At 39.8% G+C, this 12908-nt stretch overlaps 1 protein-coding gene across 2 annotated transcripts in view; it reads left to right on the top strand.

Moving 5' to 3' along the window:
* BNC2 (basonuclin zinc finger protein 2) overlaps nt 1–12908 on the top strand; it is a 423578-nt gene that overhangs the window by 173570 nt on the left and 237100 nt on the right. The window lies entirely within an intron of this gene.

The following is a 12908-nucleotide window of genomic DNA, read 5'->3' as shown; positions in this document are numbered from 1 at the left end:
ATTTACTCACTCAAGAAATCAAGACTTAGTGAATAAGAACGTGGTTTCTGAAGGCTGGCTACCTAGGTTGACACGGTTGCTATGAGATCTTTGGCAAGTCCCTCAACCTAACTGGGCTTTAGCTTTCTCATTTATGAACTGGAGATTTCCCACACTAGGTGAATGAGGATTAAATGTTATAACACATGCCTAACAGTTAGCACAGGACCTGGCACGTAACAGGCACTCAGGAAATCTTAGCTCTCATTTTTTCAGATCATCATTATCAAGTGCTAAGAATGATGCTAGGCTCTGGGGATACCTGGGGAGCCAGTCATGTTTCCTGCATTGTGGTCTCCCAGCTCAGGAGAATGGAAGCCGTTCGGCTGGGCGCTGTATTAGAAACATAGGACTTAATGATAAGTAGCTTCCTTCTTCATAGATTGGGAGATATGTCCTCTGGTGTAATATTAAGTTTATTTACAAAGCACATTTTTCATGAAAGTATTGACTTGGAATTAGTTGTGTGGTCTTGAGAAATTAGAAACAGTGAGGTGTATTGCAGATTAAAAATATAAATATGACATCCGGGCCAAAGGCCTATCTCCACTTCCAGGTACCTGTTAATAGTTATGGAATGTGTGTGCCAAAGATGCAGAGATGGAGGCTGAAGTTTCAATATGGGTGGCACCCCCTTGCGTGGGCAAACCCATACTATTCTTTAGGGCCTCTATTTGGAGTCATTTTCTAAATTTTAAGTCTTAGGGGATGAGCATAGTGAGCTCAGTGTTAAAACATTTTTTTTGTTTTTTTACTGATTTAGACACCCCAAATGAGAAAAGAGAATAGTTTAAAAAATTGACTTCACAGTGGGCGTGATGGCAGAAGTGGTGGTCGGAGGAGGTTTCAGTTTTTACGATACTCTGAAGGGGCCACCATCTCTTGCACACCTGCTCTTGGCCTAGGGAAGGCCACCTGAGCTCAGCGGTGCCACAAGCTGGTACTGTCTGGGCGACATATGGCTATGATACAACAGAAAAGCAGGTGTGGCACGTATGAGACATGATCATGCGTTTCCCAGTTTTAGAAGGCGCACAGCTTGTGTGTGACACATATATGCAGAGTGATGGAAGACTTTTTGTGAAGAGTAGTCTGATCCTTGACCCCTTCGGGTAGGACGAGTGATGTTCTTCAAACACGTCACCTGGAATGGTCTGTCATGGGTGGCTGTTGGATAATCTGTTTTTGAACCTTGAGTTATGGAGCAAAGAGCGATGGGTTTTGCAGATGTGGGTGTGCGTGAAATAAAACTGAAAGAGACCAATGGAGCACTTTACTTCGACATACCAAGGGAGAAAATGTATATTTACATGTTGAAGTGAAACCGTGGTCGTAGGTAGCTAAACAGATTGTGGAGTTGACAGTTCAGCAAGGGCCTTGCAAAGAAGACCAAGTTACTGGGCAAAGAAAAGAAAGTGCTCATTTCATTGGATTCCTCATATTGCAATAGCACTTTGGTGGACTGAGTGGAAAAGATGAATATGTGAAAAGATAGTCAACTACAAAGCATTGGTGAATTAACTGGGACCCACTTGAACCATTTCTTTCTCTTTTCTCCTCTTCTTTTCTAATTATGGCTTCCATACATTTGGATAATATGTGGTACATATTCATATTATGTCCGTCATAATAAAGTTGACACTTAATATATTCTTCACCAGCTAACAGTTCCAAGAGTAGCTTAGAGTCCTTTCATTTTTGCCATGGCATGTGCATTCTGGTCTTTTTTTTTCTTTTTTCCTATCAAGTGAGCCATTTCTTATTTTTTAGTCCAACTCTGCACTCCGGGGAACTCATCATAGGACTTTGCCAGCGTCGTTTACTTTTCCTTCTTGGATCTCAGACTTTCCCCCAGGGCCAGGCATTATAACCATGAGAGGATTTTATGTTTGGCCTCTTGATTCTGAGAATAATCTCTTGTACACCTCGATTTAGGAGCTCTGGCTTGTTTATATCCTTTTCTGTGAAGGATTTTCATTTAGACACACAGTACCCATATGTGGTTTACTTTTGTACTTTTACCTGACATGAATTCTCAGGACCGATGGAGCCCCTTCCTCTTCTTACCTTCTTTCTTTTAACCCTGTCCTTTTAATCCTTAAAATTTCAGGTGACTTAGCAACTTTATCATTTAATAATCCCGAGATCCCTGACACTCCTTCACGAACATACCCTTGGTTTTGAATGACTGTCATTGTTGAAGTCTGAGCATGACTTGACTTTTGCAAGGGCATCTGCTGTCTTTTTTGTGTTAATATACCTGCTTTAGAAAAGTAGCTGGAAATCCAGACTTTGACTTACTGTCTGAATTTTCTTGATTTTCTTCAGTGGCTTTTGAAGTACATATGAAACTGTGTACTTTCTTTAGCTCTGGAGGTTAACTGATGCATAGGCTCTCAAAATTGTCCTCTTACATAATTATTTTATGGGAAATTGTTATTCTAGTTTAGACCTCCCTTAATTGCTGTTAAGTATCTTATTTTATTTTGTTTTATTTATTTTTATAAATTTATTTATTTTTGGCTGCATTGGGTCTTTGTTGCTGCGCGCGGGCTTTCTCTAGTTGCGGCGAGCCAGGGCTACTCTTCGTTGTGGTGCGTGGGCTTCTCGTGACGGTGGCTTCTCTTGTTGCAGAGTGCAGGCTTCAGGAGCTGTGGCACACGGGTCTCAGTAGTTGTGGCTCTCAGGCTCTAGCGTGCAGGCTTCAGTAGTTGTGGCTCACGGGCTTAGTTGCTCCGTGGCATGTGGGATCTTCCAACACCGGGGCTCGAACCTATGTCCCTTGCATTGGCAGGCGGATTCTCAACCCCTGCACCACCAGGAAAGTCCCAAATATTTTATTTTTAATCATAAAAGTGGCTGTTTTAGTCTCACTGTGCCTCATCGTGTGTTGTTACAGTTAGCCTAGCACAGTTCCTTTCCTGGTTGGGAATTCAAGATGTGGGGTTTGACTTGGTATTTTTCACCACTAAAGTGCTTAGAAAATTAGAGTAAATAATGAACCAATATTTCAGTACCCGATTAGACACAATTTACTGTGATGTTTCATAGACCACAGACTCCTTTCTTCTGTGAACGCGTGAAGGATCACTTTTTTTCCCCCAGACATACTGGGGTGCAAATGTAAATTTCCATAAAATTTAAATGAGCTGCTTCCTGTAATTAATGAACAGTTGTGGCTGCTGTCTAGTCTACATTGTAATTAACCGTGATCAGGCTTGTTTAGTGATGACACTGTTCCTGTAATAATTTGACAAGCTACTGTGAATTTGCCAGGTTATTAAACAACCTGCAGCATTCACTTACAGAATCACAGGGACGGCGGCGGCTGCTAGTTAAATGCAGCATAAGGGCGAAGCAGAGCTGCCCATTGAAGTCTATCGATCACCACGAACAGGTTTACATTCCTGTGATTTGGGAGAAGTTAATTAATTTTGTGTGGGTTGTCTTGAAAACTTTTTATTACATGGTAAACCTAATGGGGCAAAGCCGGTCATTTTTGTGAACTCATAATGAAGCTAACCAGTTTTCTATATTGTTACCATCTATACGGACACCCGGAAGCTGAGGCTCCCCCTTCCCACCCTGTTAAATAGATGTAATATTTTAAACAATGACAGCAACAGGCTGTTCCCTCCCCAAATTTATTCCCAGCATCTCTCAAATACAAGTTTACTTTTTTATTGAGTGTGTGTGTTAGGAAGAGCAAATGACCTTGTGCCAAGCACAGTCCTGTCACAGGGAGAGGGAGCCATCCAAGGGGACCGGTAGCCATGTCCATAGTCACTAGCGCACCCGCCGGCCTGAGCCCCCCTTAAGGTTAAGAACTGTTCAAAACGTTACTGTCTAGTTACTGTGGTGTCTTTCATTCAGATTCTGTTTATTGACTAAACCACAAGGATTCCTGCCCAAAGTACCAGGCGGTCTATGCTTGACTGATTTTGATTTTCTAACATCAGCCCTGGGGTTTATTTGAAAAATGTACATACACTGCAGCTTTAACAAGTCAAGTGACTGCATGTTTTTGACCATGGAGTCGAGTATATCTGAAGATCATTAAATTTAGAGGGGAAAGGAGGGGTGGAGAATAAGTGTAGTAGTCATTGTACCATTGCAAAGAGAGAGAGAGTGTGGGTGTGTGTGTGACACATGGTTTTTGTCTTTTCATCTTCTCCAAGAGCCAGAAAGTTTCCTGCCGTTCTCTTTCCAGCTATTGACAAATGATTGCCAGATGTGAGATCTTTGCAGTGCTCTTTCCCTCAGCAAACCTGCAGCGATGGGATATTTGATTCTCCCTTGCCCATTTCATCTCCTTTCCACATCTGCCAGGGACACACAAGCAATACATCCCTACATGAGAGTTTAAAGTTTATTCAGCTCCTTTTTCCCCTCCGATAAAATGTGTTTGGAGACAACACAATGAGGTCCATATGACTTTCTCCCAACTCCACTGTATGAAATTAGTTGTTTATTTTACTTATCTACCTCTCAGTAATTGAACGATTTCATTTTAGTTTCGGTCCATGGAAAATTTGATGCAACTCTGGGAATGTTAAGAGTTTCCTATTGTCTGCTTGCTGCAAGTATACCAACATCACAGCTTCTCTCTGATCGTCTCAATTCTTAAAAACTAGACTGGTGGTTTCTATGGACTTCCTAGGAAAGTAGTTTTAATAAACAACTGTCAAAATAGTAAGTGTAGCATGTCTGGTAAAATTCAGTAGTCATTTAAGATCTAAAAAGCCATCCAGGAGGGAGAAAATTCAACTTGTTCGGCTTGGTTAGCTTACCTTGTATTTGTGTCCGTTGTTAAAGTTGTTATGGATAAGGTCCTAGTTTTAATCCCGAATAGCTTATAAAAGAGAACGTATAGTGAGTTTTGAAAGTATCTGAAATTAGCCTGTGTAGGCCACACACATCATCATTAACATGCACGGAAGCCTTTTGCATCTGCTTGGAATCTGTATTGATACTGATTTTTTTTTTTCTCATCTTAGTTTACAAATATTTTCCAAAGTGCTCTTATAGCTTGTGTTCATACTATAGGGTGGGCTGACACAGGTGGCCTTTCAGTTTTCCTATTACACTTTTTGGCAAACGAAGAGGCCCCTTGCTCCCTGAATAAGATCAGCATTTTAATTTTTTTTAACATTTAAAAAATAATCCATAAAATGTCTGCCACATGTTCCCTAGTTGATGGAAATGTTTTCCAAATTAGAGTGTAGTATTGGATTCTTATTGTAAAAGTGCTAGCCTGTTTACTATTTCAGCTACCCTCTTAGCTACCTGTCATTATACAAATTTATGTTTTTGTGTGTGAAACTCAAATGATGAATGTAAGATAATTACTATTTATGAATTTCTGAGGAAAAATTGTTTTTTTTTTTTTTTTTTTACTGTTAAGAAAGTAAATGGCTTTGCCCATGTGAGATTCAAAATAGGAAAAATGCGGTCTCTTTTTCATTCTGTTCTTTTAAAAAAAAAAAATAACAAAGCAACAGCAAACAAAACCTAACAAGAACGAAAACAAAAAGCCAACAGCCCCTGAAAAGAAGAAATCCTACTTAAGCCTAGGAAAAAGAGGTCAGCCAAACTCATGAAGATGTATACATGGAATGTCTGTTACTTTTTGTCTGTCAGTTAGATTATACCCTAGTAAAGCTTAACAGAGAATAAGGGGCACAACTGCTTACCACAAGTTGCCAAAATGTTGCATGTTTCTGTGGGAAGTGTCTTATTGAACAGGAGAGAAAATAATCGTACTTGAAGAAACCGTTCACTCTTAGAAAACAAGGCGGTGATCCTGATGGGGGGAGTAAGTTTAAACAACAACCCCCAACACAAAATTACCATGACCAACAAGGATCCCTGTGGAAAAACTGATGCTTTATTCTTCTGCTGTTATTACTCTCACCTTCGACGGTGCCCGAGGACTGACAGCAGGCCAGGCCCTCAGTGGATACCAGTGGCTGGGAAGGTGGAGGCGAAGAGTGCTTTCACGAGACAGCGAGGTTAGGAGCTCCTGTGGCGGCACCAGGTCCCTTCAGGTTTGGGTTGCGTCTTGGGACTTGCTGTCGCTAACGCATTTGCTGGTCTCTTGTGCCTTCCTGCCTTTTCCTCTGCATGGTTAGAGCCTGGGAGGCAGAGAGGTGCTAAGCAGTGGAGGTGCCATCCAGCCCGAGTGCCTAGGGAACATCCTTCAGAGGACGACCTGTCACCAGCCGTCAAAGAGGAGAGTGGCTTTGTGGTCTCTGAACATCTGGCCATGCTGCACAGGAAGCTGAGGGGGTGTCATTAATTGTGATGAAATAATTTAAACCATCAGGAATAAATGAGGCTGTTAAGCTAAGTTCAGATTCCATTTGCCATGCACATGTGTCTAGCAGCCTGTGTGCAGTTAAAAAAAATTGAATTATATTAGCTCATGAGTAGAAGTGAAATAGATACTGTAAATGAAACAACTTGCTGTGTGGTGATGACACAGTGTTGAACCACTTCATAGAGTTACAGTTTGTAGGATCAGTATATTGAGAGTTGTACAGTATTTAATGAATTTTTAAAAAATAAATTTATTTATTTATTTGTTTTATTTTTGGCTGCATTGGGTCTTTGTTGCTGTGTGTGGGCTTTCTCTAGTTGCCGAGAGCGGGGGCTACTCTTCGTTGCAGAGCGCGGGCTTCTCGTTGCGGTGGCTTCTCTTGTCGTGGAGCACAGGCTCTAGGCACGCGGGCTTCAGGAGTTGTGGCACATGAGCTCAGTAGTTGTGGCTCGTGGGCTCTAGAGCGCAGGCTCAGTAGTTGTGGCTCACGGGCTTAGTTGCTCTGCGGCATGTGGGATCTTCCTGGACCAGGGCTCGAACCCGTGTCCCCTGCATTGGCAGGCGGGTTCTTAACCACTGCGCCACCAGGGAAGCCCCATGAATTTTTATATAAAAGGATTCGTAAGGTATTGAGAGAGATAGTCAGGACCAGTGGTTTATTGGAGCACAGAGAGGACGGGTAGGTGGATGGGTATAAAAAAGCAAGCCTTTGGGCCAAGGTGGTTGGGTGGATGGGGTTCTTAGTCTGCTAAGCCAGGCTGAACTGATGCACGGTGGACCTTTCCATAGATTCTGGCTTTGAGCCAGTATTGGGTGCTGTTGCTCCGCCTACGTACTCCAGGCTGGAGGACGATTTCTCTCTGATGACCAACTTTGGACGTCCCTTTGAGGCTTCCAGCACTTTGGGCACATCTGTGTTGTTTTCTTCAGAATGAAAACAACTCTCTTTGGTGATAGATGACTCCTCCAGCCGATGAACGTATTTTTAAGGCTTTGCATCATCAGTGAAGACTGATTTCAAGTGTAATTTTCAGGCATGGTGCAAAGAGGCAGTCTTCACTTCTTTACAAAGGCAAGACTGTCAGGTTGGAATGTCGGGACATCCCTGAGGTTTTGAGCGCTAAACTGAGCAATGATGTGTAGGTTCCAAAGTACATTTCTAAAATAAAAGTCGTTCCTTTTATCCATGAGCAGAGTCTTCAAATTTGAACTTTTATTTAAAAATAAACACAGGAATCTGAAAAATAAAATGAGGCTGTTGAGATACAGGAAGCATTTTTTAAAACCGTCGGAGAAGTCATCCCTCTAGCAGGCGGAGGCGATGGTCCAGAGCCCTGGCAAGCCTTGGACAAAAGCCATATCGCTAGCTGTGTCTTATCTCACTTTGCCCTGTCCATCCCCTTGCTACCTCATTGCCTTTCTCTCTCCCCTGTTGTGTATCTCCTTTGTCTTTTCCTTTTCCATTTTCTCTTTTCCTTTATTCTCACTTATTTTTATCCTTTCTCTTTACAACCTGTTCTCATTCTTCATTCTCCAAAGAAACGAACTGCAATTCTGTTTTCATTTATAGTGTTAGTTTTCCTGCTACTAGTTAAAAGATTAATATGCTTTTTTTTAAAAAAATTATTTATTCATTTTTATTTTTGGCTGTGGTGGGTCTTCGTTGCTGCACGCGGGCTCCCCCTAGTTGCGGTGAGCGGGTGCTACTCTTCGTTGCGGTGCGCGGGCTTCTCATTGTCGTGGCTTCTCTTGTTGCGGAGCACGGGCTCTAGGTGTGCGGGCTTCCGTAATTGTGGCACGTGGGCTCAGTAGTTGTGGCTTGTGGGCTCTAGAGCGCAGGCTCAGTAGCTCCGCGGTATGTGGGCTCTTCCCAGGCCAGGGCTCAAACCCGTGTCCCTGGCATTGGCAGGCGGATTCTTAACCACTGTGCCACCAGGGAAGCCCTAGGTTGCATTTTAACTTAAACTTGTATATGACCATTGGTGGATTTTTTTAAGGAATGTGAATGAACCTTGATTAGCTTTTTTTTAATAGGAATGCAGACTACTCACTAAATTATCCCTTTACCTGGACGCTTGAATGGAATTGTTGTTGATGAAAGCCAGAAATTTGTGGTTCTGAGTCACCATCTTCCTTCTTCCTCATAGAAGGAAGACATTCAAATCAAAACACTTGCGTTTCCTGATGTCTAATAGAGTAACCAGTAGTTAGGATAATGCTCCTTGTGTGTTTTGATCTTTGGATTTCATTTTAATTCATGTAATAGAGTAGGAAGACTTAACACATTCTTCAGATCTATTTTCTTGGCATTGTTGGAAGGATTGAAGGAGATGATGTGTGCGGGGGGCATTGTGCCTAGCACATTGCAAATAGTGATGTGACTGCATTATTGTTATTATATAAATGTATAAATTGTACTAGCATCTGTTGGCTAAGCAGGTAAAAATTAAGAATAAATCTTTCTCCTGAAAATTTCACACATCTCTACTATGTAAATGTTACTCACCTTTAAATAACAAGTTTTACAATTCTTCCCCCAAGAATAGGGAATGCAAGGTGAACGCGGGAAATTTTGAACAAGATACCTATGTTTTTCTTTCTTTACTTGGAAGAAATCACTGCATTCTGTAGAACATTTATTTGTTTCTCAAAACAAATAAGAAAATGATAGTATAGAAAACAAACTCATGGTTACCAAAGGGGAAACGTGGGCGGGGGATAAATCAGGAGTTTGGGATTAACATACACACTACTATATATAAAATAGATAATCAACAGGGTCCTACTGTTTAGCACAGGGAACTCTACCCAATATTCTGTAATAACCTATATGGGAAAAGAATCTGAAAAAGAATGGACATATGTATAGGTATAACTGAATCACTTTGCTGTACATCTGAAACTAACACAACATTGTAAATCAACTACACTCCATTATAAGATAAAAGTTAAATTAAAAAAAAGAAAATGATAGTATACTCAGTAGTTGCTTGACGTTTTCTCTTGCAGGTGTTTTAGTAAATACAGATAAAAAGCAGTTTCATGAACGTAAGTCCACCACCCCCACTCTACACCTTTTAATTTTGATGGTGTGTGAACTGGATGCCCCTACATTTTGGGGGACCTTCTTTATTCTTCTGCTGTTATTACTCTCACTGTCTGCTTAAGTAGTAGTAAATTTGTAAATTCTGTGTCTTGAATTGTATATTTCAGGTACATTATAGATTAAAGAAATGTTGGTTGAATGGCCTGAGAAGTGCATTTTGCATCCTGTCTCAATACCACTGTTTCTATGAGAGGATATTATCTAGATTTCAGGTGACCAGCTTAACCTAAGCTGTTCATGTTGGGAACTGTCAGTATTAACACAAGAAGCTTATTTTTACTTTATGTAAGTTCCTTTGTCATAATAGCTTCATAGTTGCTTCATAGAGGGAGAAAGAAAAGACAAGAAAACACGGAAGTATTTTAATTCTTGGCTTCAGTAGAGAGAATTATGTGTTTGGGGGTGTGTGCATGTATATGGATTTTGTATATACATACAACATATATCTCATTACATACATATCCACATATTTTCTTTGTTTACAAGAATAACTGGTGATGTTCTGTTTGAATATTTTGTTGGAGTTAGGCATAATATATAATTTACATTGAGAACACTTAGTCCCTCTACCTCCACCCGCAAAAGAAAGAAAAAACTTTTGTTTGGGTGGATAATAGAACCTCAGTTTGTGTGTGAGATTCTTTAGGACTCAATATTTTTTTCATGTGGTTTTGAAATTTAAACCTGGAAATAATCTGAAGTTATATAATGTAATGTCTTCATCTTATAGATTTGGAAACTGAGGCCCAGAAGTTTTAAAAGGCTTGCCCCAAATTACATAGTTAGTAAAAATTCTCCATTTCTGACATCTGAAGAATGGAGTTACCCAAGAATATAAAGTTGTTACTCTTTAATGTTCAGTACATGCCAGTGGAGTTTCATGGAGTGTGGAAGCAGACCAAGTCCCCTTGAAATCATTGTTATTATAAAAACCATCTTTAAGTGCCTTTTTGGGATGGTACTGTGTTTGCATCCTATAAAAAGTGAGCTGAATAGACAGGGTCTCTGCCCTCTAGAAGTTTATAATCAAAAACAGATAATGTAGCTGACATCTGTTATTGTGTTAAGGTCCTACAAATAAACATTGATCAAATATATAAATAAAAGTTTTATATCAGAGACAAGTAAAAACCTGTTTGCTTGCCTGATTCACCCCTACACTGAAACCATCTGTGGAAGTTGTAAAATGACTAAACTGGACTAATCCTGACACCAGGATATTCCTGTAGATTGTTATTTTTTAACGGTTTTCATGGAGTGCTGGCATTACCATCATGTCACTGATAGCTTATTGGGAGTGGGTCTAGATTCAGAGATGTTGTTTTTATCTTTCTGGTTAAAGAATTGGAAAGAATTGAATTCTCCCCCCTCTATGGATTTTTCTCATTTCTGCGGTACCTGCTATTGTAAACCAGCATTCTGGAGTGTACTTTACAAAAGGTATCCAAGCGCCCCCCCATGTAAATAGAAATGATATGTTTTTAAAAATTAACAGCCTTCCCCCCCCCAAGTCACTAGAAAATGCATTAAAACAAATATAGGAGTTTAGGATTGATGCTGTAATGAAGTGAACTTATATATCCAAAAGGCTTCAAAGGGAATATGTAAGAAGAGGTAAGTTCACAACTCTGGAATGAGCAAATCTGGTTGTAAGTTTGAGTAAAGCTGTACCAACTAAAATTAAGCATATGAAAGTTGGCAAGGGAGATAGGTATTGAGTTTGATCAAATATTTTCTTTCTGCATGCTTCAACTTTAATGCAAGGTATTCTAACAGTCACTTCAAAAATGAAGTGTGGGGAAACTAAAACAGCAACATCGGGAAGTCTAAACATGAACCCATAACAAAGTTCAAGACATTAAAAAAAATAGCTGTCCCTACCCTAGTGTGGGTGTCTGTAAATTAAACCGTGTGGATGCATAAATTAATTAGAAGCACAGTCACTGATATAAATCAAACTTATTTGGTACACTGATGAAATGAGCATTGTTTATAAGGTTATCTTGTTATTTAATCTCTTCTATATACACCTGGCTAGTTAGAATTATGAAGTAATAATACAATTAATGTGATGATGGTATACTTTTTCTTAGTACAGGCCTGATCCTGTAGGCCTTTCTTGACTGGGGTTTGTGAATATAGAGGACCATAGGAACTGGAAATTTTAATTAGCAAGAATGTTCCTCCTTTCCCCCTCCAGTTGTGTGGGTTTTTTTTTTTTAATCTCAGGATGTTCCCTGGATAGTTTATTCTTTTTGAACCACTAATCTACTGACCCCAGAAGAAGGAACTGTCTTTAGATATTATTTTCTCAAAACTGTGCAAAGTTCATTATGAGAGCTACCTGCTGTCTTCCAGCTATACTCTGCTGTGCCACTGGGTCTCAAATAAAGAGAAAGTTTTACTTACAAATGAAGCCATTAGGAATTTCTTGAATAAACAAAGTTTTTTTTTCTTTGATGTGCAAAGGAATTTTGTTTATAACTATTAGTCATATAAGTCCATGTCTAACACATGCAAGGAACATTTGTTATCTTTTGTATGAAATGGAAAGTACTCTTGTCAGCTAGAGAGTAGAAAACAGAAACACTTTTTTAAAAAGCTAAACAGAATCCTAGTGCAGAAGAAAATTGTTAGTGTCATTATTTAGTATTTGATTCAGAACTTTTGCTTGGTATTTTTTTCCCTTATTTACCCTGCCTACTTTCCTAGTTTGGCACCCCCCAGACTCCATGAAGTTGGTTTTTTTATGTCTACAAATGAAAACTTTGCTTATGGGAAGTTAAATCAAAGCTGTGCACTTTATTGACCTTGCTCTCAGGTTGCTTACCTACTCCATGGCGTTCTTTTATTCTTTAACATAGCTTGACAGTGGTGTCCAATAATTTAACTAAGGAATTGCAGGGAAAAAAATGTCACAGGTAATTCCCTCTTGATTTATTTTTATGAATGGAGGCTGATGGCTTGTTGTTTCTACTTAATCTCATTTAGAGAATGGATTTAGAACAGGGTCCTTTTAGGACCATGCACAGGGCAATTAGGAATGTGTATCATAAAATCTTAATTGTGATTTTATTTTGCCCTAAACGGTTAGGATGTTTTTTTCCTTCTCTACTGGTCTATGTTGATGTTAAACATTTCCAAATTGACAAATCAGCTCTTTGGATATATTACTTTAAAGATTTTTGTCTTATCTTCGTAGGAATGCCGCACATTTCCATTTCAACAGTGACTGTGATGCCGTGGCAGCATCCCCTGGCTGTTAGCAGAATATGTAGTATTTCTGTGGTTTTGTGAATCAGTAACCACTAAAAGATTTCAGACCCATCACCTATGAATGCTTTGTGCAGAGTTTGCTTAATGAGAGCAAATGTGGCGTAAGACAACCTCAACAGTACGTGTAAGGATACATTTTCACTGTTACACTTGGCTCTGTCCTGGATT

The sequence above is a fragment of the Lagenorhynchus albirostris genome, chromosome 7 (assembly GCF_949774975.1).
Source record: "Lagenorhynchus albirostris chromosome 7, mLagAlb1.1, whole genome shotgun sequence".
In the NCBI taxonomy this organism is placed as follows: Eukaryota; Metazoa; Chordata; class Mammalia; order Artiodactyla; family Delphinidae; genus Lagenorhynchus; species Lagenorhynchus albirostris.
This window is presented reverse-complemented; position numbering and strand designations above follow the sequence as displayed.